At 48.8% G+C, this 24,975-nt stretch overlaps 1 protein-coding gene across 3 annotated transcripts in view; it reads left to right on the forward strand.

Moving 5' to 3' along the window:
- Positions 1–24,975, forward strand: part of PRDM16 (PR/SET domain 16) — a 253,931-nt gene that overhangs the window by 528 nt on the left and 228,428 nt on the right. The gene's annotated exons all lie outside the window — the stretch shown is intronic.

Genomic DNA, 24,975 nt, shown 5'->3' on the forward strand with positions numbered 1-24,975 from the left:
ACTTTTTTTTTTTTTTTTTTTTTTTTTTTATTGAGTCGTTCCAAGTCTTGTGAAATAATATTCCCGGGTCCTGAAATAGTGGGCGCTAGAGGTCTGCGTTTGGCATCTGCCGGCGGGAGCGGAGAGACGGAGCGCTGGAGAGAGGGGGGAGAAAGAGAGAGAGAGAGACACAGGCAGAGGCAGGCGAGGGGGGGGGTGGGAGAAACCCTTCTGGTCTCGGGAACAATTATCGAGCAGAGGGAAGGAAGAGAATTTGTAGCAAAAATGGATCCGCTCTCAGTGAGGGGCTTTGGAGTCGCAGGTCCAGAGGGAAGATCCTGAAGGCAGCTCGGGTGTCCCAGCTGGGGGTTAAGAAGGTCTGGGGGAGGGGAGTGTGGGGGAGTGTCTTTAATTTTTAATTTTTTAAAATTTACTTGGGGGTGGAATTGCAGCTCGTAAGTCTCGCGCAGCTTTTCCCTCCGTCTTCCAGCGGACCCTTTCCCGTTCTTTCGTTCGAGTCGTTTTCAGAATGGATTTTCCGAGGAGGAGAGTGTGGCTTTTGTAGGGAAGAGCGGCACTTCTCTGTCCCCGCTCCCGCAGAGTCCCGTTGCAAAGGCTCGGGCTGGTTCCTCGCCGATTCCCTGTTAGGCTCGGTGCAGCTCAGGATCCCGGAGCCCGGGCAGCTTTTCTGTCCTTCTCTTGTATATTATTATCACTATTACTACTATTATTATTATTACTACTACTATTATTATTACTATTATTATTTAGTTTCTGTTTCGCTCTGGCTCCGTGCGAAATATCTGGAGGCTGCAGAAGTTCCAGCGCAGTCTGTGCCCCGCTAGAAACTCTGCTCGTAGTGCCCGGAGGAGGCTCCGGGGAGTAGCGGCGGCTGCTCCGGTTGAACCCGCGTGGGTTTCCACGGGAGCCTCCCGGGGGATGTGGAGGCGCCCAGAGCCGGGCAGGGGGGGCTCCCCGCACCCCCCTCCATGAGCCCCCCAGGTGAGGGGGATCCCCCCAGGTGAGGGGGCTCTGGCGGCCCTGCCAGACACCCTTCGGGGTTCAGCTTCAAACCGTGGCCGGCGAAGGGTCCCGGGCGTTCTCAGCGCTCGCACACGTGGGCTCCGGGGTTCATTTTGTCATTCAAGTTCGTTATTCGGAGCCGTTTCCAGCGGCCAAGGTCAGCGGGCAGGTCTGGTCCCGGCCCCTCGCGATGAGCCGCAGTCCCCCCTTCCCGGGGGGGGACGCCCCCGTTCCAGGGGGGACCCCGTTCTCCAAACCCAGCGCGGCTCCTCGGTCCAGTTTTCCTCACAAAGTCGCTCCGTCGCCGGGTTTGTCGCCGGCCCCGAGCTCCGGCCGCCGCTCCCGTTTTGCAGCAGCCCCGGGCCTTGCGATTTACCCTCGTGTAGCGACATTTTCCGTCGCGCTCCACGAAGGTCCCCCAGCTCCCCAGCCGTGTCCGTGTGCCCCCCGCACACCTTCCTCGGCTCTGCGGCCACAAACCCTTTCGCAGGGTGGGATTGGTTACACTTCGCGTGGTCAACACTGTCAGCACATCGCTGCGAGGAAGGTTTTTTTTTTTTTCGATTAATGCTGGAATTTCATTTCATTTTTTTTTATTTTTCAATAAACACCCGTTTTAAACGCCCCCGTTCAAATAATAACTTTTTAAAAAGTCATCACTTATTGCTTTAGGTTGTTAAAATGAAAAGTAATTTTCGCAGCTCTCTTGGCTGGAAAAGCGAAGTTGAATGGTTGAATAAAGTGGAATATTTCTTTTACTTTTATTCTTTTTTGTTTTCCCCTTTTTTTCTCCTCCCCTCCTTCTCTTTCTTTTTGCTGCTGCAAAAGACACCGTGTGTTTGCAGATGTGCCCGGGGGGTGCAGTGCGGGGCCGGGTTTTTGCAGATGTGCCCCCGTGGGCGCGATGCGGGTCCGGCCGCGTTCAGCTGCCCCGGCTCCCCCGGTGAGCTCTACGAGCTTCTACAGCTTAGGGACTGGGAGGTTTTCGGTGCCTGGCTATCTTAAGCGCCCGGAGAAGAGCCGGGAGCTCCGTGCCCGGGTGCTCCGTGCCCTTCCCGGCCGCGGGAGCCGCGGAGCGGCCGCGAACGCGCCTGGAAAGCGCCTGTTCGGAGGCTGAGCCCTGATTAAAATCAGGTGTTTAATACAATACAAGGCCCAACGGTTTATGGGGTTTCAGCTGAGGATTTTTTAGGGATCACAGTTCAAAACAGTAGTCCGAAGCTAAGGTTTCAATATCCCAGGAGTATTTATTTGCGAAACAGATTAAACACGGACACGAGTGTGGGGATCTCGCCGTGTTTCCACCGGCGAGGTGGCGAGAATTTGGGTTACGGCTCGGAACCCCGCAGGTCCCTGCCCAGCTGCCCTTCCTGGGCTCTCCGGCCCCACGAGCGGGTGCGGGTGCCTTGAGAGCCCGCACGACCCCCGGTGCGCGGCCGCCGAGCCGAGCGGGACGCGGGGCGTTCGAAACACGGTGTGCCGGAGAATTTCATTTCATTGGACAATATTTTAAGCAGATGTGAGGCTCCGCTGGGAATTCGACTCTATTACCTGGCTGGGAAAGGGGACGAACGCGTGTGCGCTGGGGTGGGAGAGGAGTTCTCGGCAATTTTCAGTCCGGCTCCCCGGGACAGCGGCAGGTACCGGAGGCAGCGGAGCTGAAGCGGGACCGGGAATGGTTTTCGCTCGCTTTGTGGCTTCCCTCTGGCTTGGGAGGCTCGAGTAATGGCTGTAAATCAAAAGACGAGGCTCGGGCAGGGTGCGGGAGGCGCAGCAGCCCCGGGGGTGCCCAGGTGAGCGGTGCCCCCGCAGCCCCCCGGGATGCGCATCCCGCCAGGGCCGGGCTGTGCCCGCGGCTCCGGGGGATGTGCGGGACGGGCAGGAGAAGGGCAGGCAGGAGAAGGCCACGCCGCGTCCCGGCTCCGCGGGCCTCGCCCTTCAGCGAGAAAATAAAATATGGGTGAGTGGGGAGAAGGTCCTGCAGCGGCCGGGGGTCTCGCTGCTGCTGGCGAGAGGATGCAGAGGAGGCAAATAACACAGGAGTTGGGTGCTGCGCGCCGAAAGCAAATTCGTTTCCTTTCGAAATCCCTGAATTTCAGAGTGCAAATATAATTCCCAGCCACACGCGGCTGGCCAGGATCGCAGGCTCTAAATAAGTGCTCGTGCTGGCAAACGGTGACCAATATTTCTACGGTCCCGGTTGCTTTTCACTATTAGGAATACGACCGAGGCAAAGTTTGGAGCGGGAGTTTTCAGGCAGAGCCGGTGCATCCTGCGGGCAGGCTGGAGTGGCGGGGAAATGGTTGTGAATCCAGCCCTGCGCTCCCCGGGACCTGCCTCTCGATTTAAGGCTTCGCCTTCGAAGAGGAGACAGACCTCCCGTTTACTGATATACGTATATATACATGTATATAATTTTTTTTTAAATTAAGGGTGATGAGACTGTGGAGGGAAAAGGCAGCGGGAGAGGAGGGAAAGCAGAGGCTGCAGCCCAAGCGCCACTTCCCGGCGTGCGGCTCTGTTTGTGCTCCCACAGACGGTTCCAACGCTGGAACACACGAAGGAGGAAAATTTATGGCGCTTTCGGCCGCTTAGGCTTTTTTCCTATTTCCAAGCCTTTTGTTGTGCCCTGTCCCTACCCAGAGCTGTGGACACCGGCCCCGGGGAGAGCCGTGCCCGGTCCGGCTCCCCCTTCCCTCGGGAGCCGGGAGCTCGCCGGGGCTCTCCCGGGCTCCTCTCCCCGGGACCGCCGCGGGTGCGGAGCCCCGCGCAGATGCGGGGCCGCCGCCGGGTCCCCGCCGTCGCTGGATCCCCCCCCCCCGTCCTGCCCCGGATCTGTTCAATTAAGCAATTAGGGATGCTGGGCAGGGAAGGGGGGGTTGATCCGCTAATTAAGGTGATGTGTAATTAGCGCTTCAACAAAAATTGCCGAGGATTTAAGATCGCTTTACTCTTAAAAAAAAAAAATTATCCGAATTCTGCAAATATAATCTATCAATTCTCCCCCACCCGCCCCGCGTGATTTATTTGGGAAAAAGCACAGAGGGAACGAGCGCAAAGCGCGTCCTCTCCTTGGCCTGGGCAGGAACTTGGCAAAGGGGGATCGAGCCGGGGCTTTGACGTGGGGACTGGCTGCTCTCCCCGCAGAGCAGCAGCTTTGAGGTGCCAAAGGAGACGCAGGAACCGGGGATTGAGTCCTGGCCTGCGATAACGTCCGTGCTCGTGGGTGTCCGTGCCCTCGGATGAGGTGCCTGTGATGTCTATCCACGTGTGTTTACATCACAGGGCACTGCCTGTACGCTGGGATGTACGAATGTAAGTTTATAAAGTGCATCAAAGACAGGCACGTTATTCCAACTTCACTGAATTCCCGTGTCCTATAAAACCTCCGTGTCGATGCAAAAACGTGTCTGTGCAGATGCATTTGTCTGTCGAGCCGACAATGCACATACAGAGGTCTCACAACACACAGTAAAATCACAGGTACTGTATGGTCAGGAACCAAAATGTTATGCGCAGAAAATGGGCTGAATTTGTATTTTAAAAAATTTGTTTAGCACCTAAAGCTGTTTTATTTTTTTAGACTTCGTGCTGGAACTGCTGTGTCAGTTCAGTGATAGCAAATGAGGTATTTAATGAGCCAAAGGGAAAAAAAATAAAACAAGTGCGTTCCTAAGGGTTGCTATTAAAAATACCTGAGGTCAGGAAAAGCAAAGAATTGCTCTTGTGCTCCCCACGCGAACGGACACGGTCCGATGTTCAGCCACACGTTCCCAGGATCGGAGGACCCCGAAACGGGCAGGATTCTGAACTATCAGCCAGGAGAAAGCCAAGTGTGCGGGTTTCAGGTACAATCTGCACTCCCGTGCAGGCAGAAGGCAAGGCAGGAGCTGGGATTTCCCACCACGGCAGCGGTGGAACAGCGCCGGGCTCGCTGCAATAACCCCCCGCTCCCCAGCCCATGGAAGCGCTCCCTGCCCGGTGCTGCGGGAACGCTCCGTCCTGCCCGCTGTGCCGGGATCCACCTGCCCGCACGGGCTGAAAACAGCCCCGACCGTGGGCTGGGATACCTGAGGGGAATGACAAGGGAATCTCCTGTGCGAGAGGGAAAACCTTCCCCGCGCGGCCGCGCGTTCGCGGAGCGCCCGGAGCTCCTGGCGAGGAAAGGCCCCACTGAGCGAAAAGCGTTATTATTGTGATTATGGCTATGATTATTATGGCTTATATGTTTGACAAAAGCTCCGTGCTATTGAATATAGTGTTTTAAAGACAAAGGCCTCGGAAAGTTTGCAAACATGAAGGAGGTGAGGCTGAGGAGCCACCTGGGCTGGAGGGGATGTGCTCAGTCCTGCGGCAGAGCTGGGGAAGGGAAGGAGGTGTGTGGAAGGTCCCTGTCCGCCCCTGGTGACAGGAGCAGGACAAGAATCCACATTTTCCGGAGCTGCTTTTGCCCTTCTGACTGTAAAACTCGCATTCTCTCTGTTTATTATTATTTCCCCCTATCGTTGCATTAAACTTCTGGGGTGTGGAATTGTTTAGTGGAAGAAAAATCTGTGTTTCCAATGTAGACCTTTTCTACAGCACAAAGCTGATGGCACCTGAGACTGGCTCTGCTCTCCGTGGGCCAGGACAAGCTCAGGCTTTGTTTCCACAACTTACTGTCTCTCCCCTATTACTGGATGTGTTTATTTTTTTCCCAGTTAGAGATTATTTAAATCACCAGCTTGCACAGTTCTGAGGGCTAACTGAAAGCATCCAAATTTCAGCCAAATAATGATTTTTCTCCTGCCTATCTCCCCAAAGATGCTGTGAATCCCGTGGGGGTGAGTAACCAGCACATCAATAAATACCCGTCCCCAGTGTCTGTGTGCAGTTAGGGATGAAGACATCTGAAGGGGATGTGCAAACACATTTGTTTCCACTCTCTGGGTAACAGCCTGTTGATATGTCAGTGCTGCCCAGCATTCCACACCAAAATTACTGCTGTGCTTTCTGATCTTAAATATGCCCTTTTTTTTTTTTTCTGGAGGAATTTCAGGTCAGGGATGTCGGAGTGGAAAAGATCTATGACCTTATTATTTCTTTTATTTTTCTTAATGGATTTTCATGCATCACTGCTACCTACTCATGGGCTGTTTATTTTCATTTTTATTGCAGTAGGTTGTGTGTTGTGCAGCGTCAAAATCTGTAACGGAGTGTCCCTGTCCTGAGGAGTTTTTTTTCCCTTGTCTTCATTCAGTGAATGATGTGACCCTCTTTGCTAATAAAAATGAAATACGACTTTCATCCCTGGAATAAGTGTGCTTCCTGCTTCTGAATGCTCATATTGAATAAGGACTTTTTTTTATTATTTTTTTTATTTTCTCTTTTTGTAATTGGGAAGAAATTTCCCTGCAATGAGGGATGTGCTGGTGGGCAGGACTAGAATCTGAGATCCTTTTCCATGGAGTGAAGTGCTTCTCTGTGCAGAGGTGTTTGGTGTGCAGGACAGTGGGAGGAAGGAAAGTTTCTGTTCAGAGGGTGACTAAACTTTCATCATGTTCCCCCCAAAGAGATGCTTTGCCCCAATTTAGAAAAAAAGTTAATAAGGCTTTTTTTTTTATTTAATATACCACTGAACCCACTTTAGGGCTGCAAATGAGGCCACTGGTCCTCCTGGGGAGACATTTTCCAGGTGAAAATGAACTGAGACAGCCAAATTATTTCCAGTAGGCCACAGAATAATGCCCCGATCACGGTAACCCTCAACCTCCATCGGGCTGGTGTGGAAAGACTTTGTCTTCTCCCAACCATCCACTTTTTGTAATTATATTAGGGCCAAAAGTGGGGGTGGCTGGAGCACAGCCCTCCCCAGAGCAGGGGTTGCTCAGGGCGAGGTGTCAGCCCCGAACAAACCCACAGGGATTTATTTTTGTCCCGATAGTTTTTACGTCTTTCAGGTGTTTTGCTTTAAGGTCACCCTCGGTTGTGGTGGGTTTGTGCTGCTCTGTTGTTCTTGGCTTGGGAACTCTCCCACCAGAGCTCTGAGACACAATGCCCCGGCCCCAGCTATTGGGATCAATTTAGCCATCATTACCAGATAACGCTGTCAGCCCGGCCCCGATCCATATTTGTTTAATAGTTAATGTTCTGTACAAAATACAGAGAGGGGTGGGGGAGAAGTCAAACTGCACTGAATGCTCTGCTTATTTTATATCCACTATAACTATTTTTGTCCATGAAAATTGGCTTAATTATATCAATGGAATGTTTCTTTTTCAATTCTGTAGGCAATTAGTCCATCTTGCTGGCTGCAATTTATTTTAATAAAAAAATAAACCAGTGGCGTGTTCAGTTCCTCATCCCCTGGGGACAAATGCGATTGGTGTGTTTAATTTCATTAACTACAATGCGGCCTACTGGAAAAATGTATAAAATCAGCTTTATACAGCTTAAACACTGGCATTTGAAACAAATCATTACTGCATTAGCTGTCACCCCGGTAATTCTAGAATCCAGGACAAAAATATTATAGCTGTTTTTATAACCCTCTGCAAATACACTGTTAAAATAATTTGTAATCATTTTTTAAACACGGCCCTGATGTTTTCAGTTAAAATATCTTATCACCACCGGAGAAGGTTGGCTGTTCATTGTCGCAGGGAGGCTTTAGTGAGGGATTCAGGGGTTGCTTCCCCAGCAGAAAATCCACTCCTGTCCCCCTGAAGCTCCCTGGTTTGGAGATGGGCTGTTGGCACTCAGGGAAACACGGGGTGGTTTTTAACCAAACGTGTGTGTACCAGTTGTGATCCCAGTTTTTGGGAGTGCAAGTGCAAGGAGCAGTTTTTCCTGGAGCTCACATTAAGAATATTGTGAAATTCAGCATCGTTTCAACCACCACCTCCCCTTCCACCAGCTTTCCTTTCCATGCAGCCCAGCAGGCAACATCTCAGAGCAGCTCTGAGTGTTCCTTTGGGCTCTGAGGCTGGGAGGGGAAGAGGGGAGGTCTGTCCATCCCTCTGTTCTGATTCTGGGGGACTCAGCCCAGCACAGCCTGTCTGCAGCTCCCAGGGCTCTGCTGGACCCAGAGGAGGGGAGGACACACAGAACCTGCTCTGGCTCGCCCTGTGTTCCCCACAGACAGCAGACAGTGTTTTTCAGACACCACAATACAGCCACAAACCTGTTCTTTGCTGATCTCAACGTGTCTCTTCCCCACGTAAGTGCTGGCTCCAGACACGGATAATCAGTGACTAATGCTGGGCAGAGCCCCTGTGCCTGATTCCGAGGTTAAACTGATAAAACTCAGTTGTGTTTTTTTTTTTTTTTTAAACTGAGAGGCCAAATCCTCAACTCATGTAAATCAGCATCAACATCAATGAACCTAATTTTCACCAGCTGAGGACACGACCCAAGAGATTTCGTGTGTGTGTGCATAAAATGCACAAATATTGGTCTATAACTGGTTTAAAAGGGATTTGCTCTCAGCATCTGCAGATCAATATCTGATGGAGAAACGCAGTTTGGTTTGGTTTCTTTTCCTTAACTTCAGGAATGATCAACTCTAGTCCCTCAGCATTTTGCAGACAGATTGCTGTTTTCTGGAGTGGCAGGGACTTCCTTTCCAAAGGAGTGATCCACAGAGGATGGGCCACCCTGGACATGAGCCATCTGCTCCCTTGCACGCACTCAGCTTTATTTATTCCTTTTCCCTTCCCTGCCCTCAGAACCAGTAGTTAATTTTCTTTCCCTATCTTTAACTTTACAGCAGCGGCGTCTTGTTAGGAGTGATATCAAGTTATTGTTTTATGGGCATAGCAGGGAAAAAACCATCAGGTTTATTTCCTACTGGGTATAAAACCACTTTGGGGGGACTGGAGCAGCTAAAGGCAGTGTGTCCCTGTGTCCCCTCAGGCTGGGGGAGTGATGGGGTCTGGAGGATGCGGGGTGGTGGCAGTGACAGTGTGGGAAGGGTGGGAGTGGGGCCACAGCTCTGTTTTGGTGCCCAGCCCTGCTCCTGGACTCTGCAGGATGTCAGGGGCAGCTGCAGGGGGAGGGAAAAAAAGAGACTTTTCCGTCAGTGTGGTGTGAACCCTCCTGGCAGAGCAGCTGTACCTGGGTTTGAGGTGCAGGACGAGGCTGGGCCAGCTGTGCCCCCAGAGCTGCCCCCAGCACGGGGGCTCCCCTGGCACAGGGAGTTCCTGTCCCTGCCCAGCATCCCCGGGAGTGGGTGCAGGGCTCCTTGGGTGTGAGGAAACCCGGGAAGTTGGATGTGGAGTTCTGCTCCCAGCATGGAGAGGCTGCAGAAGGAGCAGTGGTGGGACGGGGGCGGCTCCTGAGCCTGTCACTGAACCAAGCCCAGCTTGGATCCCCTTGGAATGGCACTGCCTGGCCCAGGATGCAGAGGAAGCAGGAATCTGGTATTTTGCTAAGCTCAGGAACTAACTTTTCCAGCTTAAGCAAATAATTTACTCTCAGCTACTCCATCTGTGGAGTGGGAGGGACCCACATCTCTGTGATTCCTGGAGCAGTGGCTCAGTAATGACCTTTGTGTTGGTCCAGCTCCCACCAAGGGTTTGGGGATGATTTGGTTGAATTTACTGCATTTTTCTCTTTGCAAGTTTCAGATTTGGCTAAAAATCTTTCATTCCATCTCAGACACTAATAAAAAAAAGGCTTTTGTTTACGTGTAGCCTGGCATTTTGTTTCCTTTCAGGACAGTGTTTAGTGTTTTTTATTTCACGGCAAATGGACCTTTTGGGCTCAATCATGTAAATTAATTTTTAAATGGCTGTGCTTGGAAGTTCATGTAGTATAAAATTGCTTTACCATATTTTTTTTCTGTTTATAGAAAAGGGCTGGTTTCAGTTTATATTTTATTACCTAAATGTGAAATAACGGACCTGCACAACTCGCGAGTGAACATATATTTTATTTTAGAATTATCACATAGGAATAAAATAAATTTAAATCCCTACATGGCACAATAGTCAGGTTTAAAAAGCAGTTGAAACCTCACAGAGAACTTTGAAAAGCCCTTTGCTCAGTAACTGTTCTGCTCATGTATCCCATATAGAATGAATAAAACCAGATCTTGGTTACTTTGGGAGTTCTTAAATTTTTTTCCTGCTAGAATACTCTGCAAGTGTTTATCCAGAGAAAGTTCAGGAGAGACTTTGCTCCTTTGTCCTCTGTTCATGATAATGCCTGTTAAAGAGGGATTTTCACAGGTGAGCCTGCAGGAAATCCAAGTTATCTCCAGGGCTGTCCCTAAGGAAATAACTCAGGAGCTACTGATGCTCCCTGGTTTTCCACACAAATACAATACCTGGGCAGTTAAAGGCCTTTTAGGTAATTTTAGTGCCTCCTCAAATAATTTGCTGTCTGGGGTTCATGATTATTTCCATGCAAAGGAAGGGCTGCACCTGTGAAGCAAAGAGATACCAACCTGTTAAAGATCCTCGGAGAATCCCCGCGGGATTCCCGGCAGCTGCTCAGCCCAGCAGGTGGATGATACAGATGTTCCATGTTTCCAAGCATGTTTTTCATTTCCTCTTTTAGCTCACTCTGCCTTTTTTCAGTCCCGTTTGCGGACGAAGCAGCGTTTTTGGGTGGCTCTTCAGGGAACGTGTGGATGCCTCGAGCCACAGCCAGAGAGCTGCTCCTGGGATCCAGGAGCCAATTCCCAGCTAAATATTGATTGTTGGAACAGCAGTGTCTGTTCCAGCAGGCCAGGGGAAGGAGCTCACGTTTAACACCCATCTATAAATCTATTTTGGCCCAGTGGACAGTAACTCTTTGGGGGTTTTTTATGAAGTATCGTGGTTTAGCAGTTTGTGAAATAAGTCTTGGGGTGTTAACCAGAGAAATGTCCTGCTGAGCATTAATTCCATTCAGCACCTCCTCAGAGTGCCTGTGGCTGTGCTGTCCAGGTGACTTGGGTGATATTGGGGAATTTGGCTCCCCAGCCATGGAAGAAAGCCCTGCAGGCTGATCTGGGGAACCTGAGGCTCTCCTGGGTCAGGGACTCAGCCCAAATCACACACCTGGAGAATAAACAGAGAGAAATACTCCTCCCCACCATCCCTGCCTGGAGAATTCCCTGTCATTTATTGGTGAATCCTTCCTGGGGGAAGGAAGGGAGTAAGAACCTGTGGATTTTTCTGGAGCACTGCTTTGGTTGGAGCCCTCCTTCCTCCCCTCCTGCAGATTCTGGGGCTGGAACGGGCCAAACTGAGGCTCCTGTTTGCCCCGAGACCAGGAGATGTGAATTCCATGATGGAATTCACCTCGTGCAGCTCCTCAGTGTCCTCAGGGGACCTTCCCCATCTCTGGACATTCCCTGGCACAAAGTGGCATCGTGGCCTCTCCACTGGGACCCAAACCCTGCTGCAGTTCCTGGCAGCTCCTGGAAGCCTTTCCATGGACTGTGCTGGACTTCAGAGCAGGCCCTGAAGGCACTGGACTCTTTGGGACATCCGTGGGATTTGCATGTGTGGAGTTTTTCCTTATACCTGGGTCTCCATGTAGAGCCTGTTAGTGATTAGCTCCAAGGGGCTGGAGTGAGAGACATTTATTTCCCTGGAAGAAGTCAGCCCTGCCTTTCTCTCCACTTTAAAGACCTTTTTCTGGTGTAACTTGGCTTTTAAATACTTTTAAATGTGCTTGGTTTTTTCTTGACTTGCAGTTTGTAGAGCTGTGTGCCTGATTCTTTGCACACAGCCCGGGGAAATGTGTATTTCTGTCCCCCCACAACCCCAGGATAAGTGGAATAACCCCATTCCATAGTTGTATTTTTGTAATGAAAGACTGAAGACACAGTTTCCATGTCAATATATACATTTTATATCTATCTAGACCTATATATCTAGTTCAGTCACAAGCTATAAGTATGTAAGGAGTTTTTTTCCTGTTGGTAGTGATGGATTCTCAACCTTTCTTTTGAGTTCTTTCAACAAAATGACATCACACAAGTTTAAAATGAGAAGAATCCCTAAAAACAGGCAAATATCAACCTGCTGATCTCTGTCTAGAGGCTGAATATTGGGAGAGTGGCCATTAGATCAGCCCTGTGCCTCAGTGCTCACATTAGAACAAAAAAAAAGCACTCTTGAAAAATTACTGAATTCTCCTTGCAGTGTCGGGTTCCAAGATAATGATGTGTCTGTGTGTGAAAATATTAAATTGCAATAACATGCAGAGTGAGTGGCTTTCTGAATGGGGTATTCAGTTCACAGCTTGGACTATACATAAAGCTAGTGAGTGACAGAATACAAATGGTGTCATAAAACATCAGGGGAATTTAGAGCCAGCCTCAATCTTTTTGATCTATATTCTATCTGTGGAGTGCTCTCCATCTATCTTTAGTTAATGAAACAGTTAAACATATTTAATTATTTATCACTGTTTAATGTCAGGAGTTATCAAAACAGATTATGCTTCCCCCCACACACTTAAAGGTATTAGAAGAACTCCAAATGCATTTACTGCAGTCTGGGGTGTTTCCTGTCCACAGATAGTGCTTTAAAACATGGGTTTAAATGTACATGTGTTTAAACCCCAATTGTTTGGTGACAGCAGATGCTGAGGTTTTTTTGCCTGAGAACATGCTTTGTTCCTATAACCTTGTTTCTTACACAAACTGCTTTTTTTCTTCCCAGAAAATACAGAGAAATGAGAATTTAGTTTGGCTTAGGATGAGAAATGGGACAGGACGGGACAGCTCTGGGAGGGGGTGAGTGACCCACCTCTGAGAGGGCCCAACAACAGAGACAAAGTGAGAAAATCCCTCAAATCATGGACAGATGTGCTGTGCTCCTCCTCTGTGCCTCCAAACCAGCCCCAGCAGGGCTATGGAGCTCTTTAACCATCGTGTCTGAGCGTGGCACACGCTCCTGTGACCTCCCATTGCCCACTTTTCTCATGTGTGAACGTCCATAAAATATTCTCTGTGGTTCCCTAACCAGCCCCTGGAATCCCAGCCCCCCTCTGGAATTCCAGTGCCGCCTGTACCTGCGGATCTCCTGTTCCCCAGAGGGAATTCCAGCACTGCAGCCCCCCAGGATGGGTCAGGCTCCTCCCTCCCTCCCTCCTCTCCTCCCCAGAGGTGTTAATCGTCCCCATCCCAAGGCTGGGCTTTGCTGCTAAAAAGCCACCGTTTGTTCCTGAATCCCAATTCCAGGCGGGAGGAAGGGCTTTGGGATCCCCCTCGGCCCTACCACCTGGGTCTCCTCTATTGGCAGCTTTGATAAGAAATCATTCTTCTCCACCTCAGCTCTCCCTTTACCAGCGGTTTTAAGTTGCTCCCCACCCCTGACAGACGACCCTCGTTCAAAGGGAAACCTGGAGGAGGCTGATGGTCCTGCTGAGTATTAGGAGTCCATTACCAGAGGACTGAATCCTGTTGGGATCTCTGGGGAGACAGCCCTCCTTGGCCCACCAAACAGAGTCTGGCATTGTGAGAGGAAAGGGCAGGGGGATAAAGGAATCCAGCCTCGCATTTTCCCCTGACAAAGAAACCTCAATACTTTTATTCAGCGGAAAATGGAATAATACTTCTGGGTTTGCCCTGAAAGCCACTGGCTGCTCCACGGGCCACCGAGGCTCTGGGATGGGGAAGGGCTTTTTTTCAAGGGGAGAGGACTTTACACACGTGAAACAAGATTAAAGGATCTCTGTGCCAACGTGTTGAAGGTTTTGGGGATTACAAGAAGCCTCAGTGTCCCGTTGCAGTCACGTGCAGGCCCAGAGCAGCCCCCCTGCACTGCTGAGAGCCCCACACAGATGTGCTGGGAATAAAACCTCTATTCTGTGTCGTGTTCCCTTTAAAATGCACCACGTGGTGGTTTTGGGCAAAGGTGGGTTAGGGACTAGTCCAGGTTTTACAGGAAAGAATCACTCCTGTGTAGCCAAGTGGTGCCCCTTATCTTTAGGGTATCCTGCCATAGAACCCTTCCAGCTGCAGGAAACCCCTGGAACAGTGGGATCCCCCTCACTTCTGCATGTATGAAAAGGCTTCATGTTGCAGATATCAGCAGGAACACATGAGCTGAATTTGGAAGCATCTCCACATCTAAAAACCAAACCTGGTTTTTGAAGGGTGTGAGTTGGGTCACTCAGACCAAAGTGAAACCATTTGGAAGGCCAAAAATCAAAGAACCATAGAAAGGCTGGGGTTGGAAGGGACCTTGAAGCCCATTCAGTTCAACCCCCTGCCATGGGCAGGGACACCTTCCACCAGCCCAGGTTGCTCCAAGCCCTGTCCAGCCTGGCCTTGGACACTTCCAGGGATGGGGCAGCCACAGCTTCTCTGGGCAACCTGTGCCAGGGCCTCCCCACCCTCACAGGGCACAATTTCTTCCATATATCTGACCTGAATTTCCTCTCTGTCAGTTTGAAAACTATACCTTTGATTTTTCCTGTGCCTGAAGCTGCCCCTGGAAGCCCCTTCCCGAGCCCAGCCTTTGCAGGGGTGTTTTCCTGCCCCGTTGTGAGCACACAGGGTGGGACAGATGGCTCTTTGAGGGGTCAGTCCTGTGGACAGACCTTCCTCTGGTGCAGCAGGGCCATGACTGACAGCACCACACGTGTCTCACTGGAAGAAAATCAGAGTCCGCAACGTCATATTAAAAATATTGGTAAATTATTGATTATTATTATTTAGCCCGGCCTTCAAGTGTGATTAACTGCTTTCCATGAATCACCTGATGGCTGCAGGGCTCCAGTGGAAGGCAATGGCAGGGTGCAGGCAGGTTTCATTTGGGAAGTACAGCCCTGGCAGTGTTTCAGGAGCTGATGAGCGAGGCTCACACAGAGTCCAGGGGCTGCTGCCCTGCCATGGCAGGTGATCATTTCCAAAATGTTTGACTGAAAGTTGCTCCAAATAGCATCCATCAGTATTTGTGAGTCTTAAACACACGGCACTGGCTCCCAGGGCATAATCCCTGGAAGGAGAGGACAGAGGGGGGTGGGTGATGCCACCTCTGAGCTGTGGAGGCTCCTGGGTCAGCCCTCACTGCTCCCTCCAGGAGAGGATCTGCACATGAAAGGTTCTTTTCCTGAAGGAATTTTGCCTGCACAGTTATTGCAGGAGCAGCTCCTGGCAAAGGGAATTCTTGTGAGTCAGGGGCTGGAATTTTGCACTGGGGGGTAAATAGACAACGTCCAACTGGTTTGTGGGAAGGGGGAGACACAAAGAGCTTTGCCTTTCCAGCTGGTGAGGGAAAGGAATTCTGAGAGCTGCAGAAAAAGTCCAAATTCTACTCCTATACCTTGACCTACACATCATAAAGGAGATTCCACATAAGGAGTTGAATTAAAATGAACGTGTGGCTAAAATGAGAGGAGATCTTTCACACGTTGGTGGCAACAAATCCATTTCTTTCTGAAGTGTGTTCTTCTTTGCCTTAGCTTGTGTTACAGAGAACAGCTGTTAAAATGTTAATTACTTTAATTCCAGCAATTAATAATTTTGAGGCATTATTTTATCCCTTGTTAAACTTTAAACCAAACCTGTTCAGTCTTGAAAACTTGCGTTTGGAAGAGGAAACAAATTTGTTAAAAGACAAAATAATCCCACTATTGACCTAAAAGATATTTATTCCTGGTATTTCTCGGCTTCATTTCTCATTTTTCTTCTTTGTTGCAATGTCTGTTTGCTGCTTCCACACTGGGAGAGGGAAGGAGCTGTAAACTGTGTGTTTGTGATTGAGTTTTATTAAAGCCCTGTCACCCAGAGTCACTTGGCTACAAACTGATTTGCTACAAACAGGGGGAAATACCTGAGGAAAAGCCCCAAAATGTGCCACTGCAGTGATCCAAGTGGATCCTCTGCACTTTATCTAGACAGAAACCCGAAGAAAACAAGCCCCAAGTGACTCCAGGGTAGTTTTCCTGGGAGAGAGGGGATGCACCAGCGAGGAACTGCAGATGTTTCCCATGTCAGGATTGTTTCCTGTGCCATAACGAGCTTTAGTGGGCAGGGGGGTGTTTGCCCAAAGGTTGGACATGATGGCCTTGGAGGGCTTTTCCTACTGTGATGATTCTGTGCCGTGATTGTCCTTGGCAGGGGGTGAGGGCACAGTTTCCATCCCTGGTGCCACAATGATGCCCCATCCCCATGTGCTGCCCCTCGACCTCACCAACCCTGTGGGATGTTGCAGGGACCTGGTTCATGATTCCTTTACTGCAGAACCTCGTGTGAGTGACCCCCAGGCCAGTTTGATGCAGGATGAGCGGGTCTGGGCAGTCTGGAGGAGCCCTGAGCCCCCAGCACTCCCCGGAATCAGGTGCCAAAGCTTTTGGAGTTTCCCCTTTTCCTCGTGGCGCGAGTTTCCCGTTTGATTAAACAAACGATGCTTTGCTTAATTTGTCTGTGTTGGCTATTTTTATGAAACATGCACTTAATTAAGTAAGAGAAATACAGAAACATGTTTATTCCCAAGATTTATGCGAAAAATGAGAACCCCACTGAAATTTCCAGTAGTGAAGCAATTAAGTAATGGAATTCCACAGTATAAACATAGTATAATTCAACTATAAACCCGGTGTCTAAGTAATGTTAATGAGCTGACTTGGAGCTACAAAAGCTTGAAAAGTTCAGTTACAGATGAAGATGGAATTTGTTCTCAATTATAACTGAAAGAAAGTTAGTTTGCATGAGGGATGGTCTCCAGCTGGAGCCCCCAGAAAACTTCCCCACGGTTTGGGCTGACAGGTTGCAGAATTTGCAGTGGCTTGTTTACATCTTTTTCACAGTAACTACCGAAATATTCCATTTTCTGCAGCGTAGCACAGAGTCTGAGGATCACAGCTCGGGGATTCTGTCTGTAGGAAGAAGCTCAAACCAATCTGACACATTAACAAGGCTCCAACTCGAAAACTGGCAAAATGTGAGGGTTTTATTTCAACTTGAACTGTGAATTTGTACTGAAGTTTGGCAAATGTTGGAGCAAATCTTGTAGCTGGCAATTTGAATCCCTGTTTTCTGTAGAATCTCCCCCGCCCAGCCACCAGTTTGTGACAGAGCTTTTGGGAGCACGAGGGGAACAGGGACTATCGGGCACCTTCTGAGAACTGAATTTTATTTGTTCCATGTTCTTTGCTGCCAATTCTGATCTGATTTTTTTTTCCCCTGTCTTCCAAATTCCCCCCTATTTTGGTAGACTCCTTTAAAAGGTTTTTCCAGGGTATTAAGCAGGCAGTTTGCTGAGGAGGTGTGTGCCCACAGTGCTGAGGCACATCCTGCCAGCCACGGGCCCTGGGCTGACGTTTCCCTTGGAGCCTGTTCCTGCCCAGCTCCCGGGGGGCTTTCCCTGCCCTCTGGCCTCCAGGCTACATTTTCTTTTCTTCTCTCGTTCCACTTCAGAATGTTGTTTCTATCACCTTCTCAGCCCAGTAAATAGCACGCTGCAGATTTATGGTGTTTAAACTTTTAATGCCATGACAGATTTTATATATTTTTCACAGCATTATTCAGACGTGTTATGTTATGCTTAGTTCAAGTTCTGGTGCAACTGCTCCGAGGAGCTCCTTCCTCGTGGGCAGCTCCTCTCTGCCAAGCAGTGTTTGCACTTGCTCCAGAGGAGGAGGGAAGGAATGTTCCATAAATGTTGCACAGGATTAAGGCTGGGGATGGAGACCCAAAGCCTGACCCTGCAGCCTGGAGGAATTACCAACCACAGTTGGCCTTTGAGGGGTGTCTGTCCTTGCTCCTTCCAGGCTTCTCCAGCCCAAGCTGAGCGTGGAATGATGATGCTGTCAGAGCTCTGGCACCAGGGTCACCCTCTGGGTCTGCTCTGACAGTGGAAGGGTTTCCATCATGAAAATCCACAGGAAAATACTCAGGTAGAGTTGAATAAGCAGCACAGAATTTACTCAGTGTTCATTCTGGGAAAAGTCCTGGTCTTTCCTCTTACATTTTCCCTATTGAATATGTGACTATTAAAAAGAAAAGAAAACAAAAAAAACGCACCTAAAATTAATTAATTGAGGGGCACATCTGCTTGCCCTGAGCTCCTTTCACAGTGATACTGATTCTGGGGAGTTTCATGAGTTTATAAAACATTAACTACTTCTACAAGAACAACAAACATTGTTCCCTCCTCCCATAGATCCCAAACCCAGCTACCAGATGGACCCAGTACCCAGCAAGGGAATATTAATTTTGATGGAGAAAGACTTGGTGTTCTGGGTATTAAATTATGTGCCTTGGGAAATGCAGTACAGTAGATGTGTGTTTGTACTGAGTAGTGTCTTTGTCTTTCATATATAAAAACACTAATTAAAATATAATGTAAAAACCTGAGGTATGCTGGGGACATTTTAGTGTGCTGCTAAGGTAAATAAAAATGAAACAAAAGATATATATATATATAAATGCTGGGTCATTAAAAGTGCATTGTTAAACTGCTCTATGCCACAAAATTGCCAAATTAAGAGCTGAACAGAAGCACATCTGGAATGAGAGCAGATTCCTGGGCTGTTATCCCGAGTCCTGCACTGGGTCCATGGTTCATTGGCTCTGCTGGGAACCCCTGTGTGGAGGAACAGCAGCTCCTGGAGCCCCTCCTTGCAAAGGCTCCTTTTGCAGCCCCTGCAGTGCCAGCACAGCCCTGGCAGGTTTAGCCCAAGGCTGGACTGAGCTCCAGATGCTGCTGCCTGGGATCAACGGGCCCTTTGAAGGGCCCAGAGCAGGAGCATTAACTGGGCTGTGCCTGGGGGTGTAAGGAGGGAAGGAGAGGAGCTGTCACATGTGCCCTGGTAAGAGCGTGGCTCAGGATAACCAGGAGGTTCTGAGCATTGCCCTTCATCCATTTAGGGTCTGGCAGAGCAGCTCTCCAGCACAGGGGGGCTTTAATCCAAAGCCCACCAAGATCTCTCTGTTTGATTCATAGAATCATGGAATGGTTTGGGTCGAAAAGGACTTCAAATCTCAGCTTTTTCCACCCCCTGCCATGGGCAGGGACACCTCCCACGAGCCCAGGTTGCTCCAAGCCCCGTCCAACCTGGCCTTGGACACTCCCAGGGATGGGGCAGCCACAGCTTCTCTGGGCAACCTGTGCCAGGGCCTCCCCACCCTCCCAGGGAAGGATTTCTTCTGTATATCTAATCTGAATTTCCTCTCTGTCAGTTTGAAGCCGTTTCCCCTTGTCCTGTCACCCCAGTCCCTGAAGGACAGTCCCTCCCTGGCTTCCCTGTAGCCTCCTCAGATGCTGGAAGGTGCTGTGAGGTCTCCCCACCACCTTCTCTTCTCCAGGCTGAACAGCCCCAATGTTCCCAGCCTGGGATTCATCTAGTTTTGGATTTGTGTCTCAATGTGTGAATGCAATAACTCCTCCTCGGTACTTGCAGTATTGGACTCCTTATTAATAAATATCTTTCTGGGCAGAAATCCAAGGTTGAAGGTCTAGGGTACATTAGAGGTTACAAAAGGCCACCTTATCACCACTAGATTGCTTTGAGGGTGTGTAAGTCCCCTCCAGAATCTTCTCCCAAGTCTTCCTGGCACAGGAACAGCCACGTTGGTGAAGAGAGAGAGAAGGAGAAAAAAAAATAAAATCTCTCTTTGTGCCACTATCCCCCTGAAGAAAAAGCTTAACATCTGATTTAAGTTTACTGAAATAACAACAGATGTTTATCTTGTATTGTATGGCACATGGCACTACATCTCATAAACCCCCTCCTGGAGCTTAAAGCGGAGTTTCTGCTCCCTCATTTGGACACTTGCAGGCTTTGTGCTCTTTTTTTAAATGTTTTCATTTCTCTGGAGCTTAATCTGCTACCAAAGTATTTATAAGTATCACGTTATAAACCGTGAAACGGGGAATAGCAAAGGAGATTTTCAATACTTCCTTCCCCTAAGCACAGGACTGAGCAGCTACTTACCTGCAGCCCCCAAGAATGAAAAAATTGTGCAAACTCGCTGCAGTCTTTCATTAAGGAGGATCCATTAAGGGTGTGGGACTGGGGACAGATCAATAGGGAAAAAAAAATTATGCCTTGGGAAAGCCGAAAGCAGGGAGGAAAAATATAGGAAATTTTTATTTTTCTGAGACTCGTAAAAAGTGAAACATTTTCACATCTAAAACCTCTGTGAAAATAGTAAATGCCTGTAGCTTGTGTGTTTTTATATATATATATATATTTATACAGATACTTCTTTCCACTCATTGCAACTGTAGAAAATCTGCTGCAGAAATGGCAACTTTGTTCCAGCACTGACCTGTGAGTGCTGGTGAACAGAAAGAAATGAAAAACATAAATACAGGAAAAATTTCTTTCGGGAAGAATTTCTCCCTGGGAAGGGTGTTCAGGCCTGGGAAGGGGCTGCCCAGGGAGGTTTGGAGTCCCCACTCTGGAGGTGCCCAGGGAAGGGCTGGATGTGGCACTCAGTGCTCTGGGCTGGGGATGAGGTGGGGATGGGACACAGGGGGATCCATGGGCTGGGAGGGCTTTTCCAGCCTCAGGGATTGTGGGATTGTTGATGGGTGGATACTGGGCTGACAGGGGCACTGCCCAGCTCAGAAGGGAGTTGGGCTGCTGGTACTTCAGGTGACAAAACAAGTCCTAGGGATGGACAAGAGGCGTCCAAGGACAGTCGGGGTCTGGTGAAGAAAAGGGAATCAGGAGTATCCTGGTCCTGCCCAGCCCATCACTGCCTTCAGCTGGGACTGAGTTTTTTCTGTTTTCTAGATATTTCTGAGCTCCACTGATCCATGACTGTTGTGGCTTCTCCTCCAGCCTTCCCTCTGCCGCTGGTTTATTTTATGTTTGAACAAACGCAGCCCTCCTTTGTTTCCTCCACCGAATTCTTTATTTATTATTTCCTAAAATGATTTGATTTTCCCCCTCCTTCCAAACACATATGATTGCAATAAGCCCATACAAAACAGGACCGAGAAACAAAAGGCTGAACATGCTGATAATGTACATTTGGTTTGTATTTATCATTTTAAGATGTGTTTTAATTGGTTCACTACCAACATCCTGTAACTTTCAGTCAGACAGAAGAGAAACCTGTTTCATTTTAAAGTCACTTAATTTCTTCCCTCTTTCAGCTGAGAGCAGTGGGCAAGGCCCTACTGTAGTATCTTCAAATTTAATTTCATTAAAACATTTTAAAAGAGGGGATTACAATACATCTTGGTTTGTGATTCTCCCTGGGTTTCATTGTGAAATGGGCTTTTAAAAGAACAACGACAAAAACATGTTTTGATGTCTTGGAACATAAACCTTCATGCACAATTTCTAACAAAAATATGCAGCTATAAACCTGGAAATAAACAGTTTTCTTGTTATTCCAGAAGCTTAATCTGTTTAGTTTAATGAGGAGAAAGTGGAAAGGTGACAGAAATGTCACCTTAAAGTGCTTACCTACAGCAAAATTCGAGTCAATAGGCTTAAAGGTGTGACAACACCCAGTTTAATAGAAACCTTTATTAAAAAAAAATTAAAAAGTAGAAATCCAGGAAAAAAGGGTTGGAAGAGTGATCTGAAAGATCAGCTCATGTATCCCTCTGGACAGCAGGGAGGTTTAAACCTCACCTGGGTGGGTCTGCCAGGTGTTTACAGTGAGTGTGTCCCTCAGCACTCCCCAGGACAGGGTCCCACACTCAGACACTTCACCAGGACCTTGAGTTCACTGCTGAGAACTTGGGGGGTGAGGTTTTGATGCCTCCTGAGAGCTCTGTGAGCACCAAACAGGAATTGCTTTGAGGAAGTGTCTCTGCACAGGAGGTCACCCTGCAAAGCCACAGGACGGTCCCTCTGCCCTTGCCCTTTGGGAGGTCACTGTCACTCTCACCTTGGACCTTGGTCTGTCATTTGGGATTGACAGTTTCCATAGATATTTTGTATTTTAGAGGGCTAAAAGTGCCCTTCTGCTCCTGCTAAAACCAGAGCTAAATAAAACAGGGGACAGCTGCAGGTATTTCCATCTTCCACCTCATTGCAACATGTTCTATGAAACATCTTGACTTTGTTCCATCCGTGATTGTTCCAAGAGCTGCATTTAAACACCAAATTTGGTCACCTGGCACCTGTGTTCTGCTGGAACCTGCAGGGGGTTTGCATGGGGATTGATGACCGTGTTGAGGTCACAGCCAGACCCTGAGGATGATGAAGGTCCTTTCAGATGGTTCCACAGCCAGTGCTGTCTCCTCTCGGGTGACTCTGGACCAGGGATGTCCAGACTGTCACACAAACTCTCTCCTCCCTGGGAAAAGGTGTCCCCACCCTGCCCTTCTCCCGTGTGATAAGGGATTTCTGCTGCTGTGGTGCAACTGTTCTATGTGGTCAGTCCAAATCAAGAAGTTTGTTAACAGAAGTGGTGAAGTGGTGGCATTACCTGGGAGTTTTCCTGGGGTGGTGTCACCCAGCTGGAGACCTGCAGGAGCTGCCAGAGCCCAGAGCAGGGCAGGAGCAGTCCCAGGGAGCTGGGAAAGGCTTATCCCCCAAAACTGAGCAGTTGCAAACCCAAGGTCTTGAAAAGGAGCTCTCCTGTCTCTGAGGAGGGTGAGTAGCTGGACACTCCTCTGGAAAACTTATGGAAACTTTAGTTTTTATAAATGCTGCAGAGTTCCCCTTTTCCCTTTGGCCAACGGGAAGGTGGGGAGGGGGAAAGACGGAAAAAGCTTCAGTTTGTTTGTTGGCCAGTTTGGTCAAAAAGAGAGCTGGGAAGTGTCTTTTTTCCATGGAAGTCCTTGCTGGAAGCCTTTGTCCAGCTCTGTGGATGGGAGATCACAGCTTGTCTGGGTGTTTTTGCAGCATTTCTGTGATTTTGCACAAGTGAGAGGTGCAAAGGCAGGGAGTGAGTGGGATTCAAGCCGCAGTTTGGAAGCCTCAGTTAGAAAGGAAGGGCCAATGTTGCACTCCTGTGGTATGGGGGGTTACTCCAGGAAGGAGGGATCCCTCCGGCGTTGGGATCACGGGATAAATAAGAGTATAAATAGCTCTGTGTGCTTTAAACCAACTACAGAACCATTTCTTCAGCTCAGCACGCTGGAAGTTTGCCAAGGCCGTGCTAATTATGTTGTATCTTGTTTTTATCATATATGTTACAAACCATTTCTTATGCCAGAATGTCTGGACACGTTTCCCCCGTATCCCATTACCAGTTTAGGTTTCTGCCCATCCTCTCTCCCCTGTGTTGATTTTTCCTGCAGTTTTCTGTGCCATGACCTGCTGCCACAGCAGTGCTGCTCGGGCAACTTCCCTAAAAGTGGGTGAGAAAGGCAAAGGAAAGGGGTTGAAGTGCATCGTGGTGCAAACCCAGCCCATGGTGTGTGTGACTCTGCCCCACAGGGACCTGCAGGGTGTGTGTTCCCTGCTGGAAATCACACACAGGCTTTGCTGCCCGTGGAAATCCTGCAAAGAGCAGCTGTACCACCAGGGAAAGAGCTGCTCTGCTGCAATGCTCAGTGAAGAGGCAGATAAAGGCAGAGGGGGGTTTGGGCCAGAGCAATGCAGAACTCGGAGGGAGAAGAGCTGAAGCGATGGGAGATAAGAATAAAGAGGATGCAGAGTGTGATCAGATGCAAAAGGAGAATAAGGGGAAAAAGGTGGCTGGGACAAAAGGGGTCAAAAGGGCACAGAAAATAAGAAGTGGAGTGGAGGGGGAGCATTTCTGTCCTGCAGTTTTCCGTGAGACCTTTTTAAGACAGACATCAGTTTAAAACTTTAGCTGGGAGAATCTCAGCAGGATAAAATGTTATAACTCCAAGGACAACGCGATTTAGGTGGAATTTTTTTATTTAATGAAACTTTTCATCCTGAAAACTTGACTAGAAAAGAGGGGATGCTTATTGCAGAGGCAGATGATGCCTGGTCACCAGGGTTTGCAGGCTGCTGGGGTGAGGCCAGGCACCTCTGCTGATGGTCTGTGGTCTGGGCACGGAGCCCTTCAGCCCTGGCAGTGAGGGGGGCAAACAGCCCAGAGGTTTGGGAAGGGCAGGGGAGGTTTGGGGAGGGCAGAGGAGCTTCCCCGTGGCTCAGGCAGAAGAATTTTGCTGCAAACACCCGTGAGATGCTCCGTCAGATCCAGTTCAGGGGAGAAGTCAGTCATCAAAGATGACAAAGGGGTCCTTGCTCTTGAGGCTTGAGATGCTGATGAAACACTCTTTGAACTCTTTGAGGTTTCTTTGGTTTCTTTCTCTTTCTCATTTTTTTTTGTCCTTGTGGGTTTTTGCTTTCTTCTGAAGAACAAAAAAGTAACTTCCCATGCAGATCTGGCCTGTGCAGGACAAGGACTCTTTTGAACTATTTTACATACAGTCCCTATTCAAAAGAATCTTCTTGCAGCTTCCTGAGGAGCCCTGACAATGTTCCATTTGGGTGAAGACATGAGGAGAACAGGATTACAACTGGCTGAGGCCCACTGGGGCATTGCTGAGGGAAAGGGGCAGGATCCTTCACTGTGTTCCTTGTCCAGTGGTGAAACAGATCTGAATCCTGACATTCCCACCAATTTTACTCATCTGAACACACGTAATAGAATTATTCTTTCTTAATATTAGTTATTGTTATGCTTTCTCTCATGGCATGTGTGATTCCTGCTGAGCCTGAGGCCTCTGATGCCAAGAGTTCTTGTCCAGAGTGGGAAAGATCCCAAACTAAAGCTGGTCAGACTAAAGCCTCTGGCACGTTTTCCATGTAAACATCTCAAATGTATAGTTTACCCAGCAAAGACATCAACTCAGCTCCTATTTAAACAAAGCCTATTTTTAATTCTGTAGATAAAAATAAATAAAAATAAAACGTACTGGCTTTCCTTCCCAGGGGACCTGAACATCTGGGTGGTTGTTCTTTGCCAGGAGTTTGTGTCCAGAAGGAACACAAAACTTCTCCAGCTCAGACAACTCCAGGGGGGTGAAGCTCTGTGGGAAGCTGAGGAAAAGGTGACAGAGAAGTGACACTGAACGTGGTGCAAATCAAAGGCAGGTGAATGCAGGGATGGAGCCCTGGGAGGGAACGGGCTGTGCTTCCTTTTTTTAATTC

This window comes from Neopelma chrysocephalum, unplaced genomic scaffold, assembly GCF_003984885.1.
Source record: "Neopelma chrysocephalum unplaced genomic scaffold, ASM398488v2 Primary Assembly neopelma1_180, whole genome shotgun sequence".
Classification (NCBI taxonomy): Eukaryota; Metazoa; Chordata; class Aves; order Passeriformes; family Pipridae; genus Neopelma; species Neopelma chrysocephalum.